The sequence below is a fragment of the Delphinapterus leucas genome, chromosome 5 (genome assembly GCF_059928025.1).
Source record: "Delphinapterus leucas isolate spDelLeu-1000000601 "Yukka" chromosome 5, BTC_Dleu_Yukka2, whole genome shotgun sequence".
NCBI classification, from domain to species: domain Eukaryota; kingdom Metazoa; phylum Chordata; class Mammalia; order Artiodactyla; family Monodontidae; genus Delphinapterus; species Delphinapterus leucas.
In genome coordinates, this window is record NC_143133.1 from 100,689,547 (window position 1) to 100,716,703 (window position 27,157).

At 37.4% G+C, this 27,157-nt stretch overlaps 1 protein-coding gene across 24 annotated transcripts in view; it reads left to right on the top strand.

Annotated features, from left to right (window-relative positions):
- Nucleotides 1–1,465: 1,465 nt before the first annotated feature.
- The window catches only part of PTPN13 (protein tyrosine phosphatase non-receptor type 13), a 264,276-nt gene continuing 238,584 nt past the window's right edge, over nt 1,466–27,157 (top strand). For 23 of the 24 annotated variants that reach the window (XR_016393354.1, XM_089912233.1, XM_089912234.1 and 20 more), the window contains exon 1: nt 1,469–1,574. The gene's annotated coding sequence lies outside the window, so the exon portion shown is untranslated. Of the gene's footprint in view, nt 1,575–27,157 lie in introns of all 24 variants that reach the window. The other variant, XM_022561623.3, reaches the window with a different exon arrangement.

Sequence of the window (27,157 nt, forward strand, 5' to 3'; positions counted from 1 at the left end):
CCATTTTGGAACCAGCCATGAAGTTAAGTTTCACCTAGGGTTCAACATTAGGGGTCCAAGACTAAATTAACTCCCAGGTCCCCTTGTACCAGGTTTACCTCATACTTCTGAGAATAAACCCAAACTTTTGAAACTCAAATGACAAGATACCATTCGCTCATGAATTCAGTAAGACTTCCTTGTAAATTGTTGTAACCCAAATCTTTTAGCTTGCAGGAGGGTCATAGCTGCTAGGACATACTTCTGCTAAGTTGTAATGTGTAGTCCTATAGAAAAATGGATGCCTTTATTTTATTCCATTTTGTCAAACATTTTACTTATTTTTTTAAATTTAGGATTATCTGAGCTTCAGAAGGAAAATTACAAGAATTTATACACTTTTTTTTTTTTTTTACAAATATGAGAATGTGAGTTTTCCTGAGGGCATTTGGGGTTTACCAAGTGTTGCCACCATACCTTTGAAGATCATTTTACAACTGTGGGAATACTCACCGAGATGTTTTCATTGACCCCGCCATTTCCAAGTCGCTATATTGCTGCAGGGAGCTGGCACAGCCCTGCTCTTTCTCTCATTCTTCTTCTCCTCACCCTTTCAAAGCCCAAATCCGCCCGGTGGGAATATGGAAACAAGGCTGGAGGCAAGGGAGGGCAAGGGGGGAGGGGTTATTTCGATTGACAGGGGAAAAGCAGGGCATTTTTCACTCTCCCTCGCACTCTGCTGGGCCACAAAGTTCTGTTTCTGAAGTTGGAAGTGTGGGGGCGGTCGGCTGCATTTTCAACTTGGCCAGAAATTAGGAGCCCACCCCGCAGGGGCTAAGAACTTCGCTGCCAGGCCATCAACCTGAGCGTCTGGCAAGCCAGAAGAACGCGAAAAGCCAGGCCCAAGACTCCGGTTGTCATGGGAACCTGGGCGCCTGTCTCCCCGGCGACCTTGTCCCTAGGGAGGGGGCGGGGCTGGAGGGCTGTCGGGCCAATGAGGCCGAGGGGACGGCGGGGTCGGAGATCCGCTGTGCTCCGGGAATCCGGGGAGGGTTGATTGACATGAACTGGGCGGAGCCGGTGCGGGCGCGTGAGGTGTAGCCCCAGTGAAGCGAGTAGCTCCGGCAGCCGCGGCGTGGCGAGGGTGACACACCATGATTACATCCCCTAGAGACCGTCTTGCTGGCGAGCACCACTCCCTGGCTTCCCGGTCCGCCTCTGCCGCCTCGGCAGCGCTCGGAGCCGGCTGCAGAAGTTGAGCCGTTCCGCACCAGAGGGTTTGGCGAAGCCCTTGGAGGCGTACCGGGCAGCAGAGGGCCGGGAAGGGTGCGCGAGCGCTCGAAGGTCAGGCGGTCGGCCGGGGTCGCGGCTGGAGGGGCGTTTCGGAGGCGTGGAGGAGGAGGAGATGCTGCTCCTCTTTTCCCCCTCTCCAGGCTCCTTCTCCAGCTCCTTCGGCCCACGCTCGCAGCCGCTTGGGGAAGAAGAGGTGGAGGCTCTGGGCGCCCGCGGGGGCTGCCGGCTGCCCACCCCGACGCCGCGTCCCCGCAGCCCTCGTCCCGCGCTCCAGTAGTAGGACCGGGTCTCCGGAAGAGCGGGTAAGGACGAGAGCTGCCTTGGGCTCTGGACTGCGTGTGCGGAAAGTGCCCAACAAAGTGCACCGCGCTCGCTCTTTTCCTCCTCTCTCTGCTTTTGCCCCAGCCCCTAAAATCAACCCTGTTGCCCTGGTGGAAGGAACTTTTTTTGGTTGGAGTGTTTTGGTGTGTTAGGTGGGGGTGGGGTTACTGGGGTGGGGAGGGATGAGATGATGTTTTATTGTGAATTAGGTAGATTCACCTTCTCCGCGGAGGAAAGTCGGATTCTCGGGAATTAAACCCCAGAGGGGGTAAGAGATTGTGGGGTAATAGAGAGTGACATTGCCCCATCTTGCTACTACATCTCTGCTCTGTGCGTGCTAAGGGAAGGGCTCCCAGAGTCTGTTTCCAATTTCTGTAAATGATTGTGGACATGGTGTGGTTAGAGGCCGCCGAGAAGAATGTGTATATGTAAGGGCTCGGAGAAGAGGGGGTTGGGTGGTAGGGAAGAGGGGGCAGAGGGAGAGACACTGCCTGATGCAAGCTCTTTTATTGCTTTTCTCTGAGTGGAGCTAACCACCCTTCTCCCTCTCTCCTTTACTCATTACAAGATACTGTAGTACCGAAAGCTGGAAAGCTAAAGTTTGGTAGAAGCAAGAAAGTTTTTACAAAGTTTAATTTCCCTCTGTTATGAATACACTGGAGAAGGGGGAATGGGGAGAAATATTACCACTAAAATAGGTTAACAGCAATACAGTTTTCAATGGCCTTACACATATATGATAGACACTTCCATACACTTCCAACTAATCTCTTGGACAGTCTTGTGTCATTTTCGTTTAATTGCATCTTTGAAATAACAAACGCGGTGACTTCATGGGGAGCTGCCTGGAGCTGAGTTTACCTCTCAGAAAATGGGGCAATCGGGTTTGTTTTCAAGGCGGGGACCTAAACGAAATGTAGGACACCTGATCTGTGGGTTGAAGAGTGCAGGTAACTAATTAGAAAGATTTTAAAATTTAGATCTACAGAGTTTACTGAAGGATGGGGAAAAAATGGAAGTCGTTGTATTATGAAACAAGCGTTGGTATTTTCCCAAATTCTTGTTGACTGGGTTGGGAGGGTCAACGTGAAAACTTGCTTCCTGTTTATTGGCTGTTTGTGTTGGTGCTATGATACAAATTATTTCTTATGTTAATATCATTAGCATTATTTATTAAGTTCATGCATGTATTGATTCAGTAAATTCGTACAGAGGCGAATTGACTGCTTTATTGTCCAATCTTAAGTTTATTATAGTTTTTTCATAATAACTTTGTATTCTAACTTTGATGTTCTAGAGGCCTTGTGGAAGTATGTGTTGGGGAGATGGTAGGATGGAAGGTGGAATTAAAAATAGAAAAAATATCTAGGGTTATTAAGAAAAGGAACTAATTTGAAGTGTGTTTCACTTTTACATGAACTTTAAAAATTTTTTTATTTATTTAATTTTTATTGGAGTATAGTTGATACAAGAACTTTTAAAAAAAATCTATTATGTAGGTTTGAATTTACATTTGTCCCACCAAAACTTTTACTTGCATGTAAAGCCTGCTCTTTTTTGGAGGGTGATTACCAGCATCTGAAAATATTTATAAATAGCTTTTCATGTCACAATAAACACACATACACAAACCATTAAAACCAGTGTCAATTGCAAAGATGGATTTTGATACTATGGTGGGGTCAAAAGTTGTAAAACTTACATTATGTTTTTCTGGAGGCATGCCTCAAATGCAGGAAGTGAATGTGAGAATTGGCTAATTGTTTTTGGTAGATGATAGGTATCAATCTTGAAATGAATGGAATTTATGTATTTTTTTATTAAGAAAAACAGGTCAAATCCTTGCTTTATTCTGCTTTTAATAGGTCAGGGATTGGATGAGGGGCATTGTAACTTCCCCTATATCAATTGAGTATGTATTTTTCCAGCTCATCTTATTGCCCATTCCAAATGAGCTAGAGAAAGGAACTACTGAGAATAAGCTGCTGCAGCTTCTTCCTCTTTTTTTTTTTTAACATCTTTATTGGAGTATAATTGCTTTACAGTGGTCTCTCTCTTTTTTTGACAAGAGTTTGACATTATTAAATAAACTACAAAACATTTTTTGTGGTATAGTTAAATTGTAATTAATACCAATTGAAATCGAAAGGAAACACTGCCATACTCCAAGCCTGTGCATTTTAGGAGTTACTCCTGTCAACATTTTCTTATTTTGGAATATGCTTTGGGAGAAGTCTGTGCCATTAATTAGAATAGAGAATTGAAGGTTTTCTCCTCTCAGGCATCTGATGTAACCAAGTGTGACTCATTTGAGTTAATGTCCCTTTACACTGCTGGAGCCTGAAAAAGGAGAAAGGATATTGGGTCTCAGAATAGAAGGATTAGTGCTGAGGGGAAGGGTGAGGGCCTGTTGCTCTGGATTTCCAATTTTTTCCACTGACAACTTTTCTTAATTTGAAAATTAAGATAGGTTGAACAACCCAGGAACTGGATTTAAAAAGCTTTTAATGAGTAATTAATATAGAACATCAATGATCTAAGTTAAAAGTTACATAGTCACTGTAAGCATGTCACATCAAAACTGTGGTCTGTAAACTGCTCCACGAGGAGTAATCCCAGTAATCCTGTGAGTCTAGGGGGCAAAATGAAAATATCTTTAAGACCCCTGTCTTATTCTTGTTTAGTGTCAGTCACTGTGAATAAGCATCCTGTTCTATCCTGTATGAAGAATGTATGACTATAGCTAATAGCTTGTGAGACAGTAGGAGACCAATTACTTAACTTCTTAGGATAGAAAGGCAGCAACTTCTAAATGGTCTAGTGTTGAGGCTGCTGTAGATTTGAACCACAGATGAACATGTTTTTCCCCGGGTTTGCTTTCAGGTGCTTAGGAAATACAGGAACTGGTTTAAGCACCTGTTTAAGTGTGTTTGCCTTATCCTGTGCTCCACCACTGAATCCTGCTTTTTCTTTATTTTTCTTTGATTCCAGTATGAAAATTTATTGAAACAAACTTCCTCAGAGAGAATTCTGCTGTAGTATATAGAATGTGGACTGTACTGTCAGAGAAACATGTGTCCAAATCCTAGAGAACATCTTTAAATTTACTTTCCACATCTTTAAATAATTTAATAATATCTACTTCCCAAGGTATGTTGGGGATGAAATTAAATAATTTATGCAAAAGTGGCAAGTGCAAATTGACACTCAGTATTTAGTTTATTTCCTTCCTTTCTAGTCTCGTTTACATAATTGAATAACATTCAATAATAGCAAAAACTTATGATTGTACACCCAAATCATTCCTGAACATGTAACACACCATAGCCCTCAGGGGTTTTGACTTGAATCTGTGTTGTTGGAAGGCCCTCTTTGCCTACCAGCAAAGAAATGTCTTTGGTTGCACACTGCATCTATACTTAACAGTTTCTTATTTTCTTTCTAGTTTAGTGATACTCTGGCTGCATGTTAGAGTCATCTGGGTAGGTTTTAAAAATCTTTATGCCCAGGACTCAATTCAGACCAATTAAACCAGAATCTTTGGGGGTAAGACCCACACATCCTTATTTTTGGAAGCGCCCTAAGAAATTACAACATGGAGCCAACTTACAAACCAGTATTCTAGTCCTCTCTAGAAGGTGAGTATAGAAAATTTGATTCCCACAAATGCAGCAACATTTTTATGTTGTGTTTTGGTATTTTCCTCTACATAAATCACAAGAATTAAAAAAAAAATATATGTTTCAGAAGCAACTATGTATATGCCCATCTACAGGATTTTTACTATTTGAATCAGAATTTAAGGTATAAATATTTCCCTCCAGTTCCTTAGAGCTGCACATGTGGTTAAATTTAAATTAATTTAATTAGCTATCACTTAAAATTCAGTTCCTTATTCCCACTAGCCAAATTAAAAAAAATTTTTTTTTGAAGTATAGTTGATTTACAATGTTGTGTTTAATTTCTGCTCTATAGCAAAATGACTCAGTTATACATATATTCTTTTTCATATTCTTTTCCATTATTGTTTATCACAGGATATTGAATATAGTTTCCTGTGCTAAACAGTATGACCTTGTTGTTTATCAATCCTATATATAATAGTTTGCATCTGCTAATCCCAAATTCCCAGTCCTTCCCTCCCCCCACTAGCCAAATTTTAAGTGCTCAGTAGCCACTTGTGGCTAGTAGCCCCTGTTTTGAACAGCTCAGATATGGAATATTTCTATCATCACAGAAACTTCTGTATTACCTAAAGGTTTGGAAATTTGTATTACAATTTCCCATCATCTGAAATGAGGTAAATATGATATATATAGGCATTTCCTTTAGATTTATAATTTAAAATATGTTATTTTTGATAGTTTTTTTTAAGTGAAGAGAAATATCACATTTTTAATGCTTTCCTCAATTCCTTGTACCTAGTTGTGAGGTTTTCCTTTTCAAAGTTAACTGAGAGGAGGAACTTGAGTGTCCTTATGTTTATCATTTATATCAGTATGCTCTGAATCCAACCAACGGCTTAATTGCTCTTGTGTACTACAACAGTTTCAGGAAATAGAGAAAGTCATCATTTCAACTTAAGTGTTGGAATTTGATTCAAGGTTTTTCTATCTGGGGAAGCTTTTTTTTTTCTTTTACAAATGGAGACTCTTAGTTGCCATATGGTACAATTGAATTTTCCAACAGAAAACCGTCTTATTGGTTTTAACTTGAACATAGAGTTGCATGAGGGACTTTATTTCTTTTCTTTTTTTAAAAAATATTTTTATTTATTTATTTATTTTTGGCTGCGTTGGGTCTTTGTTGCTGCGTGTGGGCTTTCTCTAGTTGCGGCGAGCGGGGGCTACTCTTCGTTGCGGTGCACTGGCTTCTCATCGAGGTGGCTTCTCTTGTTGCGGAGCATGGGCTCCAGGCGCGCGGGCTTCAGTAGTTGTGGGACACGGGCTCAGTAGTTGTGGCTATCGGGCTCTAGAGCGCAGGCTCAGTAGTTGTGGTGCACAGACTTAGTTGCTCCGCGGCATGTAGGATCTTCCCGGACCTGGGCTCCAACCCGTGTCCCCTGCGTTGGCAGGCAGATTCTTAACCACTGCACCACCAAGGAAGTCCTGAGACTATTTCTTCCCACAAGAAAGCATTCCCTTCAACAAAAATGAGGTTCCTAAGCAGTTTGAGATGGTTGAAAGCTAACACTATGTCGTGAATTTTGATGGTGTTTGTCACTTGTTAACTACTGATGCACAGCTTCGAAGAAACTGTACATGTAGTTCATCTCAGCTGCACCACCCCCCTTAGCACCTTAAAAAAAAAAATCAAAGTTTTCTTTATTGGTTTATTGTGTTGTGAGTAGAAACTAAAGTGGGTAGAAATGGAAACATTATTTTTAATTAAAAGCGTTCCTTCTTTTTTTCCTTATTGGTAGATTGTTTATTTCTTTTAACATAAACACATGCTTTTTTAACTACTCAGTTCAGAAAAATTTGCATCCAAGATGTTGAGAGTTATTTTGTTGAAAGGATGTCTGATGGAATGTTTTGTATTCTGTATCATTTTCATATTTTAATGCTTTTCCTCTTATTTCCCATGTAGTTGTGGAACAAAAATGAAACATTCTTATTGAATAACTTAAATTAAGGTTAGAATGATTATATAATCTGAGAATGTGTTAAAAATATTCTAAGTTGGTGTATTTTTTTTTTTTTTAGGAAGAAAGATAGAGCCTGAGAATTTTTTAAAAGAAGAGAACCCTTTTAAGAAACTTAGTTACTCTTAGAACTGCTTAAGTATTACTTAAGCACTTTCTCTAGAAAAGTGTAATTTTTAAAATAAATATTTAAACTATTAAGGGATTATTTATTTTAGGTCTTAGCGTAGTCAGATATCTCTTCTGGAAAATATAATGTTGAAGTAAAAAGAAATAATCAGTGTTTTGACACAGGAGTTTCCCTTATTTGTAATGTTTTGAATGACAAATTCATTCTCTCAATGTCTTTCATACTCTTGACTTTGCTGAGATGTAATTTCATAGAATTATTTGAACGTAATATTGATTAAATTCATTCTTCACAGTCTATTTTGATTTGACTCTGATGCTAGTTTATAGAAGTGAAGGAATGAGCTTCACATGATGATTCAGATGCAACATACACCAGTTTTCTAAGTACTGTGTGAAAATTTACAAAAGCTAAAATGTATCCTTATGGCTGTACATCATGAAAGCTGAAATAGGTGTTCCATTTTTTTAAAAAAATGATCAACTATACTTCAATTAAAAAACAACTCTTAGGGACTTCCCTGGTGGTACAGTGTTTAAACTGCGAGCTCCCAGTGCAGGGGCCCTGGGTTCGATCCCTGGTCAGAAAACTAGATCCCACATGCATGCCTCAACTAAGAGTTTGCATGCCACAAATAACACCCGGTGCAACCAAATTAAATAAATAAATTAAATTAAATTAAATAAAAAACAACTCTTAGATTAGAAAAAGCAAAATAACTTATAATTTTTTTAAATATACAATAAATATAATTTAGTTTAGGAATATTCAATTATCAGATCGAAACCAGCTAAAACTATATTGTGGATATGTACCAGTCAGTTGAATTCAATCAGAACTTTGAAATTCTGGCACTGCTTTGAGGTATACAGAAATAAATAACAGATAGTATATGTGTTATTACACAGTACCTGGCAGTATTGCTGTTTTATTTGTAATTCAAGCCAACATATCCTTCAGTGTTCATAGTTATATAATTCTTACACTTACAAAGAAAAAATCTAGACTATATTATTTTCCATTATTAAAATTTAATGGGAATTTCCTTCAATTTTTAAATAAAAGAAACTATTTTAATGTTATCACATAATATATCATACTCATTATATAGCTGAAGACCAAACAGCTACATTTTTTTTTTTTTTTTTTTTTTTTGCGTTATGCGGGCCTCTCACTGTTGTGGCCTCTCCTGTTGTGGAGCACAGGCTCTGGACGCGCAGGCTCAGCGGCCATGGCTCACTGGCCCAGCCGCTCCGCGGCATGTGGGATCTTCCCGGACCGGGGCACGAACCCGTGTCCCCTGCATCGGCAGGCGGACTCTCAACCACTGCGCCACCAGGGAAGCCCCAGAGCTACATTTTAAAAATAAGATTTCATCTTAATCTTTCTCAATGTTTATGTGTGTACATCAAGACTTCATCTAACTTCAAGGGTGTTTTAAGATTGTACTGAGATACTGAGATTTAATTAAAAAATAGATGATATTGTCCTTCCACCTAAAGGGATATTAAAGAATCACTGTTGGTAAACCAAGCCAGTTGAGTGTTTTTCTAGTAGCCGTAATGATGGATCTGGACTGATCTAACCATATTCTGATGGCCAGCCCCCCTTTTTAAAAAAATATATTTATTTTATTTTATTTTATTTATTTATTTATTTTTGGCTGCGTTGGGTCTTCCTTGCTGCGTGCGTGCTTTCTCTAGTTGCGGCGAGCGGGAGGCTACTCTTCGTTGCGGTGCATGGGCTTCTCATTGGTGCATGGGCTTCTCATCGCGTTGGCTTCTCATTGCATTGGCTTCTCTTGTTGCGGAGCACGGGCTCTGGGCACACGGGCATCCGTAGTTGTGGCTCGCGGGCTCTAGAGTGCAGGCTCAGTAGTTGTGGCGCACAGGCTTTGTTGCTCCGCGGCGTGTGGGAACTCCCCGGACCAGGGCTTGAACCCTTGTCCCCTGCATTGGCAGGCGGATTCTTAACAACTGCTGCCACCAGGGCAGCCCTGGCTAGCCCCCTTTTTAATTGTTCTGTATTCAGTAAACGTACATTGAATTCCTGTTTTCTGCCGGGCGCTGTACTAGACACTGGTGATACACAGAGAGGGCACATTTCCAAGATAGCAGATAAATGGTTTAGTCTGTGGCCACATATATTTAATCATCTGAGTTCAAGCCAAGTAAGCCAATCTATTGACAGGATATATTGGCACAGAACAGCTGTAAAGGTAAAAATTAAATCATATGTAAAACTTTACAAACGTGAGTACTGATCTGAATATATATGAATTGTTTTTAGATGCAGCTGTGCATTGTGTTGACCATTCCTCTTTGATTTAGAGACAACAGTATAGCATGGGATTTAGACCCTAGACTTTGGAGCCAGGCTGCCTGAGTTTTAATTTCTGACTCTGATATATAAGCTCTGTGACCTTGTGGAAATTTTCCCTGTGGAAAACCCTTGTGGATATTTCATCTACAAAATAAGGATAATTACCAGGCCTCTTTTATGGGATTGTTGTAAGGACTAAATGATTAATTCATTAAAACATGTAAGCAATTGGAGCAGTGCCTAATGCATACTAAGTATTTAATAAATATTAGCTGTTATTATTTTTGGTATACTCTTATAACAGTTTTTATTTATTTATTTAATACCCTGGGTAAAGGTAATATATGAACTTAAATATGTTTTTTTGTTTCAAAGTTTATGGCCCTACTTTGTTTCTTGGGCTGCATGTTTCTGTTTCTTCCACTCATTACTTGGGCTTGTTGATATATGTAACCTGTGCCTAATTTTCACACACTTCGTGGAACTTGTGAAAATAAATGTCATCCTCTTCAGACTACCCTTTTTTTTGTTTTGGCCATGCTGCGTGGCTTGTGGTATCTTAGTTCCCTGACCAGGGATTGAATGTGGGCCATGGCAGTGAAAGTGCCAAGTCCTAACCACTGGACCCCCAGGGAATTCCCAAAACTACTCATTTTTAGAACCCTACACATCTCCTGTTTTGGAGTTACTTTTTAGAGCATATGGCATGTTGTTTTTGAAGATCCTTTGTAGTGGCACATCTCTTCTTTGAGAATAGGTTTGATTCAATTAAATAATATATTCATGATCTAGAAAGGTGAATGATTTAGGAGGATTTAATAATTTCAATTAAAATGAAAAATGATTATAAAGTAAAAGGAGTGATTTTTAAAGTAGGACTGTAAACATGATTAGAAAGACAGTCCCAGAAATATCTCTGATAATATTGTGTTTGAGGACAAAGGTATCTATCCTCCCAAAGTGTCTATTTTGAAAGTTAACACTATCAGGTACATAAATTCTAGTATGTTTAAATGTACATTGTTCACAGTCACACAGATACATTACTTAATATTTGTGAATCTTATGTTGCTATGCCCCTAGGAGTGTTGTGTAACATAACCTAAAATTGTTTTCTTTTTCTTTTAAAGGGTATGTGTTTTTGTTTTTGTTTTTTAATTTAATTAATTAATTAATTTTTGGCTGCATTGGATCTTTGTTGCTGCGTGCGGGCTTTTAGTTGAAGTGAGCAGGGGCTACTCTTCATTGCGGTGCGCAGGCTTCTCATTGCCGTGGCTTCTCTTGTTGCAGAACACAGGCTCTAGGAGCGTGGGCTCAGTAGTTGTGGCTCGCGGGCTCTAGAGCGCAGGCTTAGTAGTTGCGGCGCACGGGCTTAGTTGCTCTGCGGCATATGGGATCTTCCCGGACCAGGGCTCGAACCCGTGTCCCCTGCATTGGCAGGAGGATTCTCAACCTCTGCGCCACCAGGGAAGCCTATAACCTAAAATTCTTTAGTAAGTTTTTGTAGACGTTTATCCTGACTGATTTTGTGCACCCTTTTAGAACCTTTAATATACTAATATACCTTATGAATCTCCAAGATGATTATGTATACAGTCGTCCCTCCATATTCTCCATGGGATTGATTCCAGGACCCCCATGGATATAAAAGCTGTGGATACTCAAGTCCCTTATATAAAATGGCATAGTATTTGCATATTACCTACACAAATCCTCCCATATACTTTAAATCATCTTCAAATTATTTATACTATCTAATACAGTGTAGATACTGTGTAAATCATTGTAAATACAATGCAAATAGTTGCCAGCATGCAGCAAATTCAAGTTTTGCATTTTGGAACTTTATGTAATTTTTTTTTTCCCAAATAATTTCCATCTGAGGTTGGTTGAATCTGTGGTTGTGGAACCTGTGGTTACAGATGGCCAACTGTTTATCATTTTAATTTATTTGGCAATTTAACTACAGAACCCACAATACATCTCTTAGCATCTTTCTTTTTTTTTTTTTTTTTGCGGTATGCGGGCCTCTCACTGCTGTGGCCTCTCCTGTTGCGGAGCACAGGCTCCAGACGCACAGCCTCAGCGGCCATGGCTCACGGGCCCAGACGCTCCGTGGCATGTGGGAACTTCCCAGACCGGGGCACGAACCAGTGTCCCCTGCATCGGCAGGCGGACTCTCAAGCACTGCGCCACCAGGGTAGCCCTTAGCATCTTTCTTAATAGGAGCACTGATTTGGGAAATATTCTTTGTGTTTGCCCTATCCAAGACCACTGCAATGAATTATTTGTTTTGCTTCTTCCAATGAGAAGTTGCTTTGGGTTGCTAGTACAAGAGACCCTGGCATAACAATGACCTAAGAAGATAGGGATTTCCTTTTCTCTAATATAAAGTCCAGGCATACGACTCCAGAGCTGCTCTGGCTGTTTTAAGGCATGGCAATGAACCCAGACATCTTTTTTTTCTTCTCTACCTCCTTACTGCAAGGCTTTCATCCTCAAGATGCCCTCTTGGTTACAAAATGGCTGCTAGCATTCTATAAAAATGTCCTTCTAGTCAGAATATATGGAAGAAATGGGGGAAATGGCAAAAAAGTGTATGCCTTCCAGCTGAGTCAGATCCTTTTAAAGAATTTTCTTGAAAGTCTTACCCAATGACTTTATATTGGCCATCTGTACATAAAGGGACGCTGGGAATTGTAGTTTTTTTGCTGGGCACTTGGCTGTCCCAAAACAAACTGAAGAGAGTAGATATTGGGGATCCAATTATTATTTTCTCCAGACTGCCTAACATCGGATCGCTGTTTGTTTCCAGGTTAATGGGATTTGGTTGTAGTACCTCTGAATAAATTATAGATCCTATGCTAGGTTTTTGGGGGGATAGGAGGCTTGGTTTTACTGACTTATCACTTGATAGCTAACACATACATTATGCTAATTAAAGTGCCTTGACCTAGAAGATAATTAAGAAACTAGATTTACTTTCTGTGGAGGCTGGTTCACAGCCATTAAGATTGTTTAGTACTTTATACTTTGCATTGTTTCATAGTTAATTCCTTGTAGTAAGTACGTATCATTCATATAATTTTTAAAAATCAGTATTTAACCTACCGTTGAAATATTAAATTATTATTAACCTTCAACAAGACAAAATTAATATATTTATGTCTGTTCTTAAATGTTTAGCTTTTGTGAAAACTAAATCTAGGTGGTGTTATAATTTATTAACATTCAAACATAAATTTGGAAGTATAGTATAGTAGAAAGAGCACAGATTTTGAATTTAGGTAGTCCTCGGTTTGCGTTTTAGCTCTTTTAGTAATTAGAGTCATTTTGGATAAGTAATTTAATCTCTCTGTGTCTGATCTGTAAAATGGAAATAATAATGTCTACCTCAGAAAGTTGCATGAGCTTTATTCCTGAGTCATTACATATATAAAATGATTGGGCACAGCCCACGGATTCAGTTTACAAGAATTCTTTACCTTTTACTTCCCTTTTCATCTATATATACTGGGCAAAACAGCAACCTAAGAAATATGATTAATTATACTGAGAAAAAAGCTTGGCTTATCTCTTCATCCTCCCAGATTTTAGCCTCTCTAGTATGTTTTGATTAGGTCACTGACTATGCTTTGGTTATCAGATGTTTTACATGTAAGATCTTTTTAGACATAGTAGCTACATATTTACTTTAAAACTAAAATTGACATCTTAAAAGAAATAAAATGGGCAAATCAGCCGTGAATATGTGAAAAATATGGAAATTGGTAGGAAAAAATACCTACAGGATTATTTGACTACAGTTAAAATAGCAACAATTATAAATATTTTACAAGTAATATAAATTAATTTTTGTTGTAATGTCTTTTGTTTCTTAGATAAACTAATTATACAGCTGTAAAGTATGTGACTGACTGCTCTGTGTTCAGAATTGTTTTCAGTATATTGAGAAATATTTTAAAATAAAAGGAAAAGGTTCCTACCAAAAAACTTAAAATCTAGGTTTAAAAAAAACACAGATAGGAAAGATAGGAAGCCATTATATATTAGAAAACAATGAATAAATGCTCTAAAATTTTGAGGAAGAAAGTGTGGCTTAGTCACAGGATTCACTTGGGTAGAGCTTGAGCTGTCTTGAAGATGTTATTAATGTCTGGGAAAGAGCATGGTGTATCACAGGGCAGAGTAAAAGATATGAGTGAGTCAATTCAGGAGAGAGGAAGTGTTAAGAAGTGCTGAAGGTGGCATGTGAAAATGAGAAGAGTAGGGGGACAGAGAAGGAAGTACCTAAAGAGTAAGAGAACTAGGAAAGTGTAATGTTAAAGATGATGCATTAGGAGAGTCTGTCAAGGAGTATGTGACCAGTAGCAACAGATGCCATAGGGAGCCAACAAAAGATGATGGAAGAAAAGTAGAAGAAAAAGAACAGTGTGATCAGTTGAGTGTTATTACCTTCAACACCATTTTACTATACTGATAAGGAGAGGAATAGGAAGGAAGTTGAAATGGAGGATGGTATTTGGTGGCAAAATAGATGAGATTCAGATGATCTGAATGATTTCATGAGTCAGAAAAAATTTCTTTGTAAAATTGAAGATGGTGAAAGAACAGATTCTATGAGATTAAGAGATTTAAAGTTCCAGAAAGAGTGAAAAAGAATACTCTCTTTTTATGAGGCTTTGTCTGGATGGGAAGGAGTGAACTGTAGGTAGAGTTGTTAGCTTTGGTCAGGAGGAGAGCAGCTTTTTCTGTAAGATTGAAGGGAATGTTACAAAGATATATGTGGGCCTGTTGAAGAATAGAAATGAAAATAAGAGAATTCTGTAAGAAAATTTACACTTAATGCAGTTATCTTCAGAAAGTGCCGTCAGAAGAGGCAAGCTTTTCTGCTTTTAACTATGATTCGGTAGTGATGAAAAATTGGAAGTTTGAAGAGAGATGTAAAGGTTAGAAATAATCACTGTTGGGAGAGTAATGGGAGATCGATAAATGATTTATAGGCTTTATCACTTTGAAGTTGAAAATTTGAACATTGATGGCCTAAATCCACATCTACAGAAAATGAAGGGTAAGGTATAGGGGTTATTGCAATCTGCAGTGGTCAAGTGAAATATGGGGCCTAGAGTAATGAGGAAACTCAGTGAGGCTGGGAAGATTGGTTGAAATAGAAAGTGATTTTACTCAGCACTTTCTGAATTTGCTCAATAAGCCAACTACTGACTGAATCAAAGATATTTATCATTTGCTGCTATCTGCCACTTGTTAGAACAAGCTGACAAAGGATCTTGACTCCGAGTAAAGTGTGTATGATGTTTGTTCAGTTTATGTGGATTAGTTACTGCTTGGGTCACTTAACCTGCAGTTGGGGATTGTATTTAAAAGGGGCCATATAAACCATAAATTCAGAAAAAGTGTTTAAATAAAAACCTCATCCTGTTGTTTAATGTTGTGCTATAGTACTTGGGTTTTTTATGTGCCACTAGTATGACTTTACTGTCAGTCTTTGTACTTATTTATTATAGTTATCACTAGGATTCAAAATTGTAAATTAATTGGGAATCTCTTCTGCAAATTGCTTTGGCTACAAAAAAAATTTCTATCCTTTTCTTAGATGTTAGCATTATACTTGGCAGATAGACCAACTCCTAAAAAAGTTTTGAAACTCATTTTTCCATTTTTAATTCAGATAAATGTTTTATCTGCTATACCAAATGTGATGTAAAAAGTAAAATTCAAAAATATATTCAGTATTTTATCAACTCAGGACTTGATCTATTTTTAAATTCCTGAAACAACATATTACAAAACTTCTTGGCTATCTACAAATACTTGGTTATTGCCTGAAGTCACCTAGTTGATTGTTAAGTAACAGCAAAATTCAGTGTAGGCCTCTACAAATAGTGTCTTAGCTGGCCAAATCATCTAAAGGATTAATTGTCATTGCTTTGATTAATAAAGTGTATATAATGGTGGCTGGTGCATTTTCCTTTTCTGCTTTTTGTATTACCAAATAGTTGTAAGAAAAAAAAATCTAGAGGAAATAATGTTACTCTAGTTTATAAATTACTCTTGGTTCACTTAGACAGCATCTTTAAAAGTATATTTGACCTCCTAATCATGTGAAAAAGACCTAATCAGGAATTTATTGTCTCAAGAGAAACAGTTTCAATGGTATATGCTATAAACAGCAAAATTCATGTTTATGATACCTTTAAAACTATTAATCTTTTAAGAAGTTATTTAAATCCTCTTTTACTACCCTAATGAGGGCCATTGTAAAGGTTTTCATTTCTCTATATTGTGACAATTAGCTTTTTAGACTGAATAATACTTTAAAAGCTAATTATATGATGCAGCAGTTTGTAAATATGCACCTGTGCCATTATAATCTGTAGATTAAGCCAAAAATTTATACACAAACCACACATGTATGTTTATGATATCTTTCAGATCACCTAAAGGAACAGTGAAAATGATTACAATGATGAGATACTATTTGTGTATTTACTATAAGAATTTAAAATAGGATATTATTTATTTTTACAACAAATCTGTGAGATAGATGTTATTATTCTTATTTTACAGATGAGAAAACTGAATCTTAGAGAGGCTCGATGAGTTGCCATAGGTCACACGGTTGGTAGTGGAGTAGGGATTTTGAATCCATGTCTGTCTGACTCCAGTCAATTGTCTTAACCATAACTTCTCATGTGAATAGTATCTTTTATTTAGTTATTTAGTTATTGATTGATTGATTGTATATTTTAAAACAAGCAGAATCAAGGAGAGGCAAAAAATTACCTCAATTTACATAGAAAGTGTGAAAGAGAACTCCATAGTCTGGAATCTGAGTTTATGCAGTCGTTCAGGAGCTTTCAAACAGTTGTTCTTGCATTGGTAGTGTATTTTACTTTCAGCTTGTTTTACCCCCAAGGTCTTCTCCCTACTATCCTGTGGTTTTCCTAGCATCAAGTTCCTATAAACTGTTAAATAAAGACAAAAATGTGTCCTTTTGAAAATCTTTTTAAAATGTTTACATGCTCATCACAGTATTATTTGTAATGGTATAAAATTGGAAACAACATAAATAGCTTACAGAGGAGGCATGGTTTAAAGTACTGTTCTAAATCCTTATAATGGAATTTTATGATCATCAAAAATTAGGTTGATAAGAGGTTTTTAACATGAAAATATAATGTTAAATAGAAAAAAGATAAAAATTTAGTAAACAAAGCATGATTATAGACATAGTTTTCATTTTCTTTACTTTTTATGAAAACTTTCAATGTTAAAAAGGCCAGGAAAAAAACCCAAAATGCCCTAAATAGTGATATGTAAAGGAAAACCAACCTGTTTTAGAAGTAGAAAGATTAGAATGTGAAGAATTAAAAATATATAAAATTTGTTCTGCTGAGTTGAGAAATAGATATTTTGCCTGGTGATTTTTTTCTAATATGGAAGGGGCTTACTGATTTTAATACATCGAATTATCTTAGCTAATGCTTTAGACAAACTAGAAGATGTAGTTGAGCCTGGGTTACTTTTTATAAGGATGTTTAGATAATAATGATAATACACACTTATAAAATGTACTGTTTAGTAAAAAATTAATTCCTCTAAACAATCTTAAGGTAGATACTACTAAAATCTCCATTTTTTCAGGTAAGGAAACCAAGGTAGAGTTAGATTCATTTGCTCAGAGTAATTAAGCAGAAGAGCCAGCATTTTGAATCTAGGTAGTCTGGTCCCAATGCCTGTGCACTTAATTGCTACACACTAGATAATTTTAATAGTGAAAATCATTTGTAACTTTTAGTTCAGGGTTAGAAGTAATGATCTTATTAAGGTGCGGTCATTAAGAACAGTTTATGACCAACTCTCCATTCCATTCTTAGTGCATTTAAAAATTGTCCTTTGGTTTGGTTGACAGCTGTATTTACAGAGCCCCAAACTGTTGGTGACTGCTAACAAAGTTTCTTTTCTTCTCCTTTGAATCAACTCTTTCAGTAGGCTTGCGTGCTTTGTATGTGGTGGTGTAGAAAGTGTCTGATAGGAGAACTCCAAAAGTTTCTAAATTTTAGTTTATCATGCGGTTTTAAAACTCATTCACAATATAAATTGACTGACATTTGCTCTTATTTGGAGAAGTGGAATTATATCCTGGAGTTCTTTGAAACATAAAAATCTCTATTAACCCTTTCCCTTAACTGTCTTCACGTCCTTTTTTCTTTTCTACTTAAGAATTGTATACTATTCTTATGCAAGTAGTTAGATGATCTTTTATTAAGTGAACAGTTTTCTTGCCCACAGACTTTAATTCTTATAGCAGGTAAAATTTGTTTTATTATTTTGAAGTATCTTATATTTTAGAATAGATAAAACATGTGTACTGTACAAGATTGAAAAGTACAAAAATTGAAGTTGTCTTTTTATTCGTATCTCCAGGTCCCCTCCAGGGGTGCTATTCTGTAGCCTTCATTTTCAGTAATGTCACCAGAGCCAGGAGAAAACATTAATGAACAATGTACCAAACTGATGTTTTAGTCTTCCTTAACAGGAAACTTTACATGTACCCTCTTAGTATGCTAAAAAGCTCTTTGCTATTCAAAATAATTTATACAAAATCTTCCTTTTTTATATATTAAACAATACATCTTTATTTTTCTGGTTTTCTTTTTCTCCCCTCCTCAAATTACCTCATTAGTCAGACATTTCTCACACTTTTGACCTGTTAACCCCCATTCTTTTGTTACCAGTTAGAAATCTGTTAGTAAAAGCAAACTTGAATGTCTCACCATTAATATACTGTTTTGTTTGTTAAGTTGAACATTTTCTTTTAACTGAGGTTGATAAATATTTGGTACAGCTGAACTTGGATCATTTTACAGTTGAAAGGGGAACTTAGATCTATTTCATTTCTCTTAAAGAGCATTGAGTTACAAAGAAACTCCAATATATAGAAATTTTGGTATATAGAAATTTGGTATATAACAGTTTTTTTTAATGTGCTTGCTCTTCTGCTTTTCTTGTTGAAGCATGAAAACTGAAGACTATGTATGGAGTTACTCTTACTGTATACCCAAAGTTCAGATTTATTTCCTGCTTAAATAGAGTGCATTGGGAGGAAAACTATGCCAGAGCATACTTTTCTAATTACATTGTTTTAACTCTTTGTAATTGTGCTTCCTTTTATGTGTACCTTTTGAAATGTAAGCAAAAGGTAGGGTAGGTTGGAGGTTCCAAACATGAGCAGTAGCTGAATTATCTATGAATTGATTAAAAATAAACATTTTGGGATAATTCCTAGACCCTCAGGAATTTATAGTTTTGTTTTGTTTTGTTTGCGATACGCGGGCCTCTCACTGTTGTGGCGTTTCCCGTTGCGGAGCACAGTCTCCGGACGCGCAGGCTCAGCGGCCATGGCTCACGGGCCCAGCCGCTCCGCGGCACGTGGGATCTTCCCGGACCAGGGCACGAACCCGCGTCCCCTGCATCGGCAGGCGGACTCTCAACCACTGTGCCACCAGGGAAGCCCAGGAATTTATAGTTTTAAAATATGCCCCACATGCAGCTTTCCTAAAATTGGTAGAAAATAAGTACACTTTTTATTGTATCTTTCTAGGAATCCTATCTCTCCTTTTAAAAATATAGATATTTCGGTCATGCTTTTATAAATTTGTTCTATAAATTTAAAAAATATAAGTTAATTTGTTGGGATAATATTATACATACCCTTGAGTAGGTGTCACTAGCCTCAGTACCTTTAGGGACAAGAAGGGCCAAAGATAGTTGAGGGTAGAGGAAAACAATAATGAATGATGGATATTGTAAAGAACTAAAGGGCTCAGACTGTAGCTAAAGTGGACATCTGCTACCCACCTTGAGTGCTGCCACATCTCCTTTTTTCCCAAGATTTTTATGTGAAATCTCTTTTATATGTGAAATCTTTCAATTTATAAATATTGGCACAAATTCACACTTTTGTAAAATATGGTGTGGGCCATTGCTCTATAAGCCAAACACATGTCTGCAGGCCAGATAAAGCCCATGGGCCACCAGTACACAACCCATGCCCTGAACTACCTTACACTTGTATGAACTACCTTACACTTGTATGAACTACCTTACACTTGTATGAACTTGAAATATTTTGTTTTGACATTTATTAAGGGATAATAATGATGATAATGCTTCCAGCCGTCTGCCTTGATTAATATTTCACTTTAGCATATTAGTTGTATAAACATTGGATTTTTGTGTAGGCGGAAAGAAAAGAATAGGACTATTTTCTAAAATATATAGAGGATAATGTCTGATGTGTAAATGTATCAGAGACTTGGTTCCATGATTTTTCTTAGAGAAATTTTGTTCTCAATCCCTTTCTTTCTCAAAGTCTGTCATTCTTCCTTTTTCCTGCCTGCACATTCAGTATCTCCATGCTCTTCCCATGAATGTTCTTTTCATTTGCAAGAGTTATGAAAGAAAAATCTTTTGTACAGAAACTGTATAGAATGAAAATCACTTTGTGACTGACTTAGCTGCACAAACGTTGAGACATTCTTCACCATAGCATTAAAATTCCTTAGCCCTAGTACTATTTCTTTCAAATGTGCTTTCTAAACAGAAGAATGACTGCCTTTAAAGCAGTTAGTGAAAAGACTCACACAGAAACAATCTAAGGAGGCAGCCTCATAACCATGTAAGATTCGACCCCAATCCGTCAGGAGGGACGATTGAACTGAGATGCCATTTACAGTGGCTCAGTACAGAGAAATAAACATAATAAACTGGCAAAACTTCCTCTTCTAGCCAAGATGGAATAACAGGGACAAGATTTATCCTTCTGTCCACAACAGCTAAAAAATGGACAAAATATTGAAAACAGCAGTTCTCAAGCCACTGGACATCAGGCAGTGAAAGACAGTGATATCTCTGAGTGACGGAAATAAGATGAGCCTTATGACTGCTCAGCTTGCTAACTTGAGAGAGTTTCTAGACTGTGGTGCAATGTGTGGGAAACCAGGTGGAAAATGGTACAGAACCCTGAATTCAGGACATACTGCTGAAAGCCTGGGAAGATTAAGACAGCTAGAGTTAACAGGACAGAGTAGTAGAGAGGTGAGAATAGCACACAGAAAGAACGCCAGAGGTCTACAGAGGGTCCCCTTCGAGTATTCACCTGAGTACTCAATACGTACATGCATGTAAGGAAACTTGCTGAGCTGGAGGGGAACCATACAAAAGGGTTAGAAGGGACAGTATTTGTATATGCTGGCAGGGCCGGGAATAGTGCCTGTTCCCACAGACCAGATTGGAGAACCTCAAGATTCACAGGGCATTAGGTACAGTACACAGAAGAATCTTGCCCCACCAATGAGCCCTAGATTAAGCATTGCTCTGGGCCAAACTAACAGATCTTCAGAGCTAGACCCAAAAGGGTCAAATTTACAAGTTTTCAAGAAATTTAACTTCATCCCCAGGCAAAACTCAAAAATATGTATAAACATATTCAGCATCCAACAAGATAAAATTCACAGTATATGGCATCTAATCAAAAATGTCCAGACATGCAAAGAAACAGGAAAATATGACCTATAATGAGAAGATAAATTAATCAAACTAACTCAGAACTGACACAGAGGTTAGAATTAGCAGATAAGTGCATTAAAGTAGTTTTTGTTGTTGTTGTTGTTGTCGTTGTTTTTTGCGGTACGCGGGCCTCTCACTGTTGTGGCCTCTCCTGTTGCAGAGCACAGGCTCCGGACGCACAGGCTCAGCAGCCATGGCTCACGGGCCCAGCCACTCCGCAGGATGTGGTATCTTCCCGGACCAGGGCACGAACCCGTGTCCCCTGCATCGGCAGGCGGACTCTCAACCACTGCGCCACCAGGGAGGCCCCTAAAGTAGTTTTTATAACTGTACTCCATATGTGCAGAAGTTAGTAGGAACACATTGAACTTCTAAATATGAAAACTATAATGTCTGAGATGAAAGATACATGGGATGGGATTAATGGCAGGTTAAACATTATAGAAGAAAAGATTAGTAAACTTGAAGACATGCCAATATAAATTATTCAAAGTGAAACACAGAAAGGAAAATAATTTTTAAAAATGAACAGAGCATCAGTGAGTTGTGAGATAACTTCAGGCGGCCAAATATACATGGAATTAGAGTCCCTAAAGTAGAGGAGAAAGGAGGCCATGATGAAAAAATACTTGAATAAATAATGGCTGAAACTTTTCCAAATTTGATGGAAACTATAAACACCCAGTTCAGAATCTTAATGAACCCCAAGCATAAGGAACATGAAGAAAATTACTCCAAGGCACATCATATTCAAGCTGTTCAAAATGTATAATAAAGAGACAACCTTAAAGGCAGCCAAAGAAAAAAAGAGGAATATAAATAAGGATAACATTATGTTTCTTGTCAGAAACAGTGCAAACAAGAAGACAGTGCAGCAACATCTTTAAAGTACTAAAAGAAACTGTCAACCTAGAGTTCTCTACCCAATGAAAATCTTTTTAAAAAATGAGGTGAAATAAAGACTTTTTCAGAGATACAATAGCTAAAAGAATCCATCACCAGCAGACCAAGAAATGTTGAAGTCCTTCAGGCAGAAGGCAAGTGATACCAAATGGATAGCAGATAAAATGCTAACTACACTGGTAAAATATATATGATATTTTTCTTGTTATTTAAATGTCTTTAAAAGGTAATCTATAAAAAGCTGAGAAAAGTAGAATTCATAGATTCACTCTATAAAAATCCCAAAATGCAGTAATGAAATAATAATGGCTAACATTTTGACCACTTACTATGGGCAAGGAGTTTTACCTGTATCATTTGATTTAATCCATCTAACAGTCCTTTAAGTACCATTGTTGTTACTTTGAGGAAAGTAAGCTATACGAGGGTGCAATAACTTGTCCAAGATTGCACAACTATTAAATGGATGAGCAAGGACTTAAACTCATTCTGACTCTAAAGCTTAGATACTTTACCATTTTTCTACACTGCCTTCCCAGGGAAGGAGCAAATAGTATAGAACATGTGATCAAAGGTCAAAGAGGATCAAGGAAAGAGTCAAGGGGGAAGGAATAAAGAGGAGCTGGCAGACAGCTTGGCAGATATCATCAGTTCCTATCATCACCGATTATTTCTACTTGGATGGTCAAGGCCACTCAAGATGACACTTTTAACTCTAATTTTTAAAAATTAATTAATTAATTTATTTTTGGCTGTGTTGGGTCTTTGCTGCGCGCAGGCTTTCTCTATTTGCTACTCTTCATTGCGGTGCACGGGCTTCTCACTGCAATGGCATCTCTTATTGCGGAGCACGGGCTGTAGGCGTGCGGGCTTCATTAGTTGGAGCAGACGGTCTCAGTAGTTGTGACGCACAGGCTCAGTAGTTGTGGCGCACAGGCTTAGTTGCTCCCCAGCATGTGGGATCTTCCCAGACCAGGGCTCGAACCCGTATCCCAGGCATTGGCAGGCGGATTTTTTTTTTAAGGTATTCTTTTTTTTTTTTAACATCTTTATTGGAGTATAATTGCTTTACAATGTGTGTTAATTTCTGCTTTATAACAAAGTAAATCAGCAATACATATACATATATCCCCATATCTCCTCCCTCTTGTGTCTCCCTCCCATCCTCCCTATTCCACCCCTCTAGGTGGTCACAGAGCACTGAGCTGATCTCCCCATGCGACGCAGCTGCTTCCCACTAGCTATCTATTTTACATTTGGTAGTGTATGTATGTGAATGCTACTCTCACACTTCGTCCCAGCTTACTGTTTCCCTTCCCATGTCCTCAGGTCCATTCTCTACATCTGCATCTTTATTCCTGTCTTGCCCCTAGGTTCATCAGAACCTTTTTTTTTTTTTTAAGATTCCATATGTATGTGTTAGCATACAGTATTTGTTTTTCTCTTTCTGTCTTACTTCACTCTGTATGACAGACTCTAGTTCCATCCACCTCACTACAAATAAGTCAATTTTGTTTCTTTTTATGGCTGAGTAATATTCCATTGTATACATGTGCCACATATTCTTTATCCATTCATCTGTCAGTGGACACTTAGGTTGCTTCCATGTCCTGGCTATTGTAAATAGAGCTGTAGTGAACATTGTGGTACATGACTCTTCTTGAATTATGGTTTTCTCAGGGTATATGCCCAGTAGGGGGATTGCTGGTTCCTATGGTAGTTCTATTTTTAGTTTTTTAAGGAACCTCCATACTGTTCTCCATAGTGGCTTTATCAATTTACATTTCCACCAACAGGGCAAGAGGGTTCCCTTTTCTCCACACCCTCTCCAGCATTTATTGTTTGTAGATTTTTTGATGATGGCCATTCTTACTGGTGTGAGGTGATACCTCATTGTAGTTTTGATTTACATTTCTCTAATGATTAGTGATGTTGAGCATTCTTTCATGTGTTTGTTGGTAATCTGTATATCTTCTTTGGAGAAGTGTCTATTTATGTCTTCTGCCCATTTTGGGATTGAGTTGTTTGCTTTTTTGATATTGAGCTTCATGAGCTGCTTGTAAATTTTGGAGATTGGCAGGTGAATTCTTAACCACTGCACCACCAGGGAAGTCCCCTCTAATAGTTTTTAAAATATAAAATTTACACAGATGTGGGAGCCAGTGAGTTCAGATATCTTGTTTTTAGCTTCACATAGTTCAGAATGTGCTCTGTGGACTTATGGAAGGGAGAGAAACATACCCTTGTCTGTCCAGGGAGGTGATGAACCTCTCTGTTCATCAACTGGGTGGACTGCAGGCCTAAGTTATTAAATATTTTTCTCTTTCATATATTTTTTTTTTTTTCCGGTTTGTGGGCCTCTCACTGTTGTGGCCTCTCCCGTTGCGGAGCACAGGCTCCGGACGCACAGGCTCAGCGGTCATGGCCCACGGGCCTAACCGTTGCGCAGCATGTGGGATCTTCCCGGACCAGGGCACGAACCTGTGTCCCCTGCATCGGTAGGCGGACTCTCAACCACTGCGCCACCAGGGAAGCCCTCTCTTTCATTTTTAAATAACAGTTGTAACATTTTACAGCTTTACTTACAAGATCAGCTAGCCAGAAGAAAAAGTAATTTGACTTGTACTAATAATAACAGTGTTGAAGTCACATGGGAATGGTTTAAAAATACCTATGGATAAAAATTGGTACTTTTTAATGTGCTTGTATTTTCTTATGTTTAATAAACGTTTTCTTGTTTTAAGCGATAATTTATTTTAAACAAAAATACAATGTAGTATGGAGGTTACAGCACATGTAAAAATAAAATGCATGGCATTGGCACAAAAGTTGGGAGTAGAGCAATGAAAGTACAGTTGACCCTTGAATAACACTGGTTTGAACTGCATGGGTCTACTTATATGCCAGTTTTTTCAACAGTAAATACTATAGCACTTTGTGATCTGTGGTTGGTTGAATCTGTAGATATGGGGGAACCATGTATATGGAGGGATGACTCTAAGTTATACACAGATTTTCAACTGCACAGAAGGTCAGTTCCCCTAATCCCTGTGTTGTTCAAGGGTTAACTATATACAATTGTGGGTTCTTATATGAAATGGTATAATATCATATCAAGGTAGACTGGGATAATTTAAAGATGTGTACTATAAACTGTATAGCAATGACTAAAATAACAAAAAGAGTTACAGCTAAAAGCTAACGAAAGATATAAAATGGAATCATGAAAAATATTGTTAATCCAAAGTCAGGAAAAGAAAAAAAGAGGTGAAAGGAAAAACAGATGGGACAAATAAAAAAGAAAAAAAGAAAAGCAAAACAGTAAATCCAACTATATTAGTAATCACATTTAATGTAAATGGCTTAAACACCTCAATTAAAAGGCAGAGTTTGTCAGATTGCTTACAGTTTGATCTTGATTTTTAAATCCAATCTTAATTGAAAGTAAAAGAATGGGAATTCCCTGGCAGTCCAGTGGTTAAGACTTGGCACTTTCACTGCTGTGGCCCAGGTTCAATCCCTGATTGGGGAACTAAGATCCTGCAAGCTGCACAGCATGGCCAAAAAAAGAAGAAAAAGAAAAGAAAGTAAAAGCATGGAAAAGATATACCATGTTAATACTAATTAAAAGAAAATTGACTAAATTAGTATGAGACAAAGTAGATTTCAGAATGAAGAATGTGACCAGGGTGAAAAAATATCATTTCATAATGACAACAGAGTCCATTCATTAAGAAGATGTAAGAGTTCTAAACATTTATGCACCTAATAACAGAGCCTCAAAATGCTCAAAACAAAAATAGAACTGCAAGTAAAAATGGACAAATCCACAATTGTAGCTACAGATTTCAATATGCCTCTCAGGAGCTGACAAAACATACAGTCATACCTTGGAGATATTGTGGGTTCAGTTTCAGACCACCACGATAAAGCGATCCTTACAAATATTTTGATTTCCCAGTGCGTATAAAAGTTATGTTTACACTATACTGTAGCCTATTAAGTATGCAGTAGCATTATATCTAGAAAAACAATGTACTTATCTTAATTAAAAAATAATCAGCTTGCTTGATGCAGGGTTGCCACAAACCTTCAATTTGTAAAAACTCAAAATCTGTGAAGTGTAATAAAGCGAAGCTCAATAAAACAAGGTATGCCTGTAGAAAATCAGTAAGGTATAGAAGAGTTTAACAACATAATCAACTCACTTAACATTTATAGAACACACCACCCAACAACAACAGAATGCACATTCTTTTCTAGTGGACACAGGATAATTACCAAGATAGTTCATGTTCTGGGCCACAAAACAAGTTTTAATGCATTTAAATGTATTCAAGTCATGTAAAGTGTCTCTGGGAAATTCTCAAAAAGTTGAAAACTAACACACTTCTAAATAACCCATGGCTCAAAAAGGAAATGAGAAAGTATATTGTTTGGGATACAAATGAAAACACAATATATAAAAATGTGTGGGATGTAAGACTTGGGGGAAAATTTATAGCACTAAATACCAATAGCAGAAAAGAAAATATGTCTCCAACCAGCTCTCTTTTAGAAAAAGAAGCAAAGTAATAAGTAGTAGAAAAGTAAGTGGAAGAAAGGAAAGAATGAAGATCAGAGGAGAAATCAAACAGAAAACAGAAAGGAAAAAAAAAAAAAAGCAATGAAACCTAAAGTTGATTTTTTGAGAAGAGCAAGTAAATGTATAAACCCCTAGCCAGACTGATCAGGAAAAATAGAAGACATTAAGTACCAATATAAGGAATGAGAGACAGATTCTGCAACAGATTCTGCACTTATTAAAAGAATAGTAAGGGAACATTATCAGTGATTTTATGCCAAAAAATTCAACAACTTAAAATGAAATAGACAATGAGATCTACCAAAATATAGGCACTCTCCAACTTAGATATTACTGTATCTTCTGTTAGGAAATGAAAAATCTTCGTACCATGTTTTGTTTATTTTTT